Raw genomic sequence first — 6,905 nt, forward strand, 5'->3', positions numbered from 1 at the left:
CACGATCTCCCCGAGCAGCTGCTCGATGCTCTGCTACGCTCCACGGGAAGAAATTCTTCCTCATGTTGAGCTGGAACTTCTTGTGTTTTAGTTTATGGACGTTGCTCCTTGTCCTGTCGCTGAGCATCACTGAAAAGAGTGTGGCACCATCCTCTTGGCACCAGCCTTGCAGCAAAACACGATGGCATTGACCAGGCTCAGTGATGGGACATCAGCCTGGAACTGCTCCAGCACTTTGCTTCTTGGTAGGATTCCTCCAGGACAAATGACTCTGTCTCTCACATGGCACCTTCGTTCTTTCTATCTTCCAAATTTTTAAGAAAAAATCCTCAACTGTGAGGGTGGTGGGATACTGGTACCAGTTGCCCAGAGAACATGTGGATTCCCCGTTCCTGGAAGTGTTCAAGGTCAGGTAAGACAGGGCTTGCAGTAACCTGGTTAGAACTAGATTATATTTAAGGCCCCTTCCAACCCAAAGCATTCCATGGGTCTATGATTCTGAGAAAATTAACAATAAAACCAGGTAACAGTAAATTTTTGTTTCTGAAATTAATGAAGTTCCAGAAAATAAAAATTGATATGAGAGATAATTTATTGAGAAAATGGCTTAAATGCATATTATCCACAGCAGTATCTGCTGCTTATGCTTGAGTTGTCACTGCTGTCACAGAGCTGGTCAGACACAGAACCAACCCCACCTCCAAACCCCACCCTGTCACAGCCATCGCTCCCTCCTGGGGGAAAAGGCAGGTATTTGTCTCTGAAAAAACAAGTACAAGGGGAAGAGGCAGCAGACTAAAAGAGGTCTTCTAGCAGAAAATTCTTACATAACAGCCAAAAAAATTAGTGAGTGATTTTTCCCTTTACAGTCAAAGGTTTTAACAGGTGTTGCCAAGTACAGAGTGAGTACCCAAGCAATCACCTTTTGTTAAAAACACAGGTAAGACAAAACACTTTAGAAGAACTGTCAAGAACAGCAGTACTTTTTTTCACCTGCTGTGACTTGGATTTGTGGTGGCTTTTTCCAGTTTTGGAACCAATCAGAAAAAAAACTAAACTAATTCTTAGTGGGACAGGTTTAGCAACTTTTCACCCTGACAGGAAATAGTGACATGATTTTCCAAGAAGTACCCAAATAGGAAAGCTACCAGGAAATGAAGAGGCACCATCCAGTCACAAGACCAAGACGTACAGACTGGTGATGCATTCAGAAGTTGGTGGCCTAGACAGCTCTGGATTGCAGCTGCCTTGTGCCAAGGGACCCCTTACCCACCCCACAAGGACAAGGGCAATTCCTAATGGAGACTGTCCTCCCTGGAGACTCCCTTGTCCTACAATGAATGTTCCCCACAGGTTGGAGGGGGATCAGCACAGCCATCCCAGCATATTGCCACTGGTGAGCCAAAGCCTTCAGTCCCTTGGGACCTGAAGCTGAGTGAGTTCACCTTCCACTGGGTTCAGCTTTCAGCAAAGCAGCACAGCAGTCTGCTGTGGTGGTGGAAGAGTGTTACTCATAATCACCAGTAACTTGTTAATTATAATGGGTTTGACATTTTGAGATGCACCAGCTCAAGCTGATTCTTGTGCAAGTCCACAGGTTTTACTAAAATAGCCCTTAAGGAGAACAGCACTGGGCATTAAAAGTGGCATTAGCACACTGAATTGCTGAGCAAGAGTGTGATTAGAATTACTACTGGATTACTTCACTTCAGTTGAGTATTTTTGCATCTGAGTGCATGATTTTGTACTAAAAAACATTCTGTACTTATAGGTAATCTGTCATGGTGCATGTAGATCCCAACATGTATATGACAGTACTACATGCAGCGTAGGAATTATGAATTGTAAAGGGAAATGCCAGCCATTACCTGAAAATTTCTGGAAATTTTTTTTCTATCTTCTCGCTCTCCTCTCTCTTCAACCATCCAGCTCTTCTTTGGCTGAAAATCAGCAATAACTGATTTTGGTGAGAGACACCCACATAAAGAACAGAGTCTTCTAAAACTTTGATTATTCTGGCAGTCTAAAAATACTGTTCTGTGATCAACCTACAGTGTTCTGCCACCTGAAGTCAGTCAGGAACTTTGAAACTCACCATCCATCACTGTTTTAATGTATGTGATGGAGAAGCGTGTGTACCCTCAGGGGCCACAGCAACCTCCACCTTGAACGTGCCTCCAGGGGAATTCAGTCCTGTGCACAGATCTACCAACAGGTCTGAGAGTTCCCCACACACTGATAACAATGGGTGTCCAACAAGGCCTCAGAGGGCATTAAATTTCTTGCTAGCACTTGTCAAAGCACCACAATATCATCCCAAAGAAGCACATAGGCACAGCACAAACCACTCTGCAGGACCCATCACTGTGGAACTCAAAGGATCAAAGAATGGTGTGCACCAAAACAATAGACTCCCCAAGTTTCTAGTTTAGGGGCCTGGTACTTCCCACTCAAAATCACAGAGTGAGTAACAATAAGATTTAAAATACTGAACTTCGTTGTTTACCTCGCAGGATTATGTACAAAAAAATAGATCAAAACCCAATTGAAAACACTTTTTGTTCCCTCAGATATCCCTCCTTTCCTGTAGATGGAACAAGTACAAAAATAAAAATGCCTTTCCTTTTCTTCTCCCAGCAAAACAATCCTTAGAACAATTAACATAACGGACTGTCAAAAGTGCTCATACCAAAGTGACAAACGCTGTGAGTGGCAGGCAAGCCCAGCCCGACCCACCAGAACACTGCATGCTGGATTTGTCATGCAAATCAAAATGGAACCTGACATGCTCTTTGTTCATTTCCCTTTCATAAAATCTACTTTAAATGCCTCCCATGTGCCTTGTTTTGGAAGCTGACATTCCAAATGCATCAGTGCAAATTAAGGAGGGATCCATTACCAATAAAGACGTTGCAATACAGAGAGTTTCAACAAATCTTATTGGGAAAACTGGAGAAACAACTGCTGCAGCTGCCATCTGCAGGGTCCCACAGTTTGCTGCTTTTATGAAGCCTCTTTAGAAAAACTCCATCAGTAGGTCCTTGTGGAGAAGTTGTGGCAAGCTGTCACAACTTAATATTTATAGTTATGTCTGCAAGCAATGGATACGTTGTGAATTAGGAGTAATCACAGTGGTTTTCCTTTAAGTTTTGTCTATATTAAAACATTTAATGGTTAATGTGCCTAAGTCAAATATTTAAATTACAAATTTGTTTATATCGATCTCATTAATTTCTGCTATTTTACCACCTGAGTGCAGAAACAATTATAGCTTTTTAGAAGATGCTCCCAGATGTACAGTATTTTACAATTAACATGTACCTTATGAAAATGCCTTTTAAACAATGAGAGTAATGTTATGACCTCATGAAAATAATTGAGAAGCTTCCACTGACTTCAGCTGAGCCAGTGGTTCATCCCTTCAGGACATATTTTTAACAAAGCCCTCAAAGCATTTACTGAGCATGAGGGATTTTGATTTAAAAATATATGAGCACATCTGTTAATAAAACAGTTCGGAATTTACTCTCAAAAATAGACTAACCCAAACTTTTTACTTACTTAACTTTGTAATTAAAATAATTTACATGATGATTTGGTTTCACCCCTGCCATAACCAGCAGTCAATCTGAATAAATAGTGGTTTCATCACTGCAATTCCATTCTGAACATCCAAAAATTTAGATTTAAAACTTTGCAGTTGGTCAGTTGGACTGTTCCATACCAGCATTAATCCTGGTACATGTCCTAGACAGATGTTATTTTTTCCATTCTAATAGAAAAATGTTAGTCTTTGTCAATGCATTGCTTTACTCTTGCAGCTTGCTGGCACTGACCCTGACTTTAGATCTGAATCCCTCCAGGAATTTCATTCACTCACTCTTCTCTTTTTTCAGCTCTAAGTGGTAAAAAAACCCCAAAACCAACAAATGTAAATATTTTCGTTTAATGCCTTAACAGAACTATTATCTGATACTTTACATATCATCTCTTTTAAAAGGCAAAACCTTTACTTTCTTCTCTGCATTGGCTCTGAACTTGAATTTTTATGAGTGAGTTTTCCTCCTACTCATTTTGAGGCGTTCTGTTTTGCCCCGAGATCTGAACATCTATACACAGGGAATTTCCAGTGAAGGGGAATGATGCCTCTGGAATTGTTTCCTTGCCAATTCACATCTGGCACTCAGTATAAGATCCATCTGCTTATTCAGGGTCTCCAGGGGCTTGCACAGTGGTGGCTCTGAGTGTGCCTTTTAATTTGATTTTGTCATTTGGCTGGTTGGTGAGTAGCTGACAGTCTGTCTAAATGCAGCAGGGCAGTTACAACTAGTCAGTCACATCCTAGTTGCCAGTTCATAACCCAGTGAAATGCCAGTCACATTTCAACAATTTGAAACTATATCAGTCATCTCCCCTACATACTACCAAAATGTCAACACCACAAAATATATTGCTATGTGGCAACCACATTTCTCTCTCTCTCTCAGGATTTTTCATAGAGGTGCACAGAGAGAAATGTGGTTGCCACATTGCTTAATTATCTTTAATTTATTTCTTGTCTGTTGCCAAAGGTCTGGAGAGCAGAGTCATGCTAAGCTTAATTTACCTCACTAACCTGTTAAGTTTCAAAGGGTGGATGAAACTGTGGCATGGCCTTGGGTGACCTATGTCATAAGTATCAATTTTGGGAAAGATAGAACTTCCTCAGAGCGAAGTCTCATGTCTTTTAAATACAAGCATGTTGGTGCCAGCATCAATTGCACTGGTACAACAAAAAGCATACACTTTACCACATACAGATTTATTTCTTCTTCCAAAAACTGGAATTAGGATTGGTCACAATTTGCCTCCTACTGTGTTTCTCACACCCTTCTATAGAGGTGGTTTTAGCATGGTAAAAGTACTTTGAGCACAGTCATGACAACAACAGTTCTGTTGTTTTACAGAAGTAAAACTGTAGTTTTTGTAGTTTCTGGAGTATGAATAATTCAGATTATCATGTGAAGAATCATATCCTTTCAAGCAGCATTCCAAAAACAAGATAAACTCTTGTAAAAGTGTTGTGAAGCAACCTCTGGCATATGAAACCCCAGATAACATGAAACCCCAGATAATTCTCTCATTAAACATTTAGATAAGTTTTCCCATGTGTGAAATTAGTGTCTCTGTGCTAACTGGTAAACACTGGGAACACAGTTTCTGCCCTGATCTTATCCTTTAAGTAACTGATGGTGATAAAATTCCAAATTCTCACTTTATTAATCTGTATTTGGTTTAGCCACAAAAGAAAGAATTGGTCCCTGTTAAAACTTATCCCTTACTTAAAGCTGAAATTAATTAGCTAGCTAATTCAGTTGAGGTTTTATTTTACTGTCTATTGACATGTTCTTTGATCCTCCAATATTTTTCTTTTTGAGTGATTGAAGATTTCATTCTTGCACTGTCAACAGACCTTTTGTTCAGAAACTTCTATTTACATCTGTAACTGACTTCATTCTCAGATCTTCCCAGCAGTTTCTCTTTGATCTCTGCATTTCTGAGTTTAATCATTAAGTTTGCATCTGAAATGTTTCAGTTGCCGTATCTTTCAGTTTCCGGGACTCAATTAAGAGAACACAAATCCTGAAAGTTCACTTAGAATCATTTTTTGACAGTTTTGTGTATTACACATACTGCATCCCTGAAATTACAGCATGAACTAGAATTATTCCTAGTCCATTTCCATGTATTAAGTATTTAAATTTCAAGATTTGGCATGGACTTTTTCTGTGCAGTTAGTATATTTCTCGTTTTGCATTTTAACCATCTTAAGAGATGTCCTACCTTTCTAGAGCAAATCATTCTGTTGGGCCCAGGCTTTTTACAATGCTTTTGAAACAAGTAGTTTTAGTTCCCTACCTCAATTCCAATGACAAACACTACTGCTAAAAAGCCACCAAGCAAAAAGAAATAATTAACTGAAAATCAGGAAAAAAAATTTCACTGTAGAAGAGTCATGAAAAATACAGTAAAACATCCCTAAGAGAACTCTAAGAAACAAGTCCTAAGCAATACTGATTACTAATTATCACTGATTGTTTACCGTGTGAAAGCAGAAGACAGGTGACTCCCTGGTGCAAAACATCCTGTGCATTCACTTTTCACTCCCTGCAGTAACTCAAGACAATGAGCAACCTGCTGGCTGAAAGCTGGGCATTGTGGGTGCATTAAGATTCCCTGAGGGCCAAGTTCCTGGAGTGCTGTGCTCCTGGAATACATTTGAGCAGCTCTGTACAAAAGCAGTCCCCAGCCAAACACGTGAATGAGAATCACAAGTGGCTGCTCTGTCAACCTCTCATACACACAAGGACATTCGTGGCTACACTTGGGTTCCCGTGTGGGATCCTGACTCTTCCCTTTTGCCATGCTCCACAGTGCTTCCCTTACAGCAAAGTTTATTTTCTTTTTGCTGACTTCCCTGCTTATTAAAGCAGGGCAGTACCGTACACTAATATGCAGAAAAACCAGAGTGAAACTGAGAACTTCCACCCCAACAGCAGTACAATCCTGCCATCCCAAATGCACCCAGTACTGCACCCCCTCCCGTGCTGTTACTCAGGGAGCTGGAACTGATCCTGTGCTGTTACTCAGGAAGCTGGAACTGCTCTCATGCTGTTTCCCAGAACGCTGGAATTGCTCCCTTTCCCCAGGTGCAATATTATGTAGCCTCTGTTTACAAGAGTCTGGGAAAATACTTAGTGGATGTTGACTTTTGTCTTCCAAGTAGGTAGGGAGGAGTAGCTTATCTAACAAGCTCCATGGCCAGTTACTGTTAGTCTACATCAAATCAGACTGAAAATAAAAAATATGAACTGAAAAATGAATTAATAACTAGTGCAGGTGAAGTTAACTCAGCACCTAGTGAA

Source organism: Lonchura striata, chromosome 19, assembly GCF_046129695.1.
Source record: "Lonchura striata isolate bLonStr1 chromosome 19, bLonStr1.mat, whole genome shotgun sequence".
Lineage (NCBI taxonomy): Eukaryota > Metazoa > Chordata > Aves > Passeriformes > Estrildidae > Lonchura > Lonchura striata.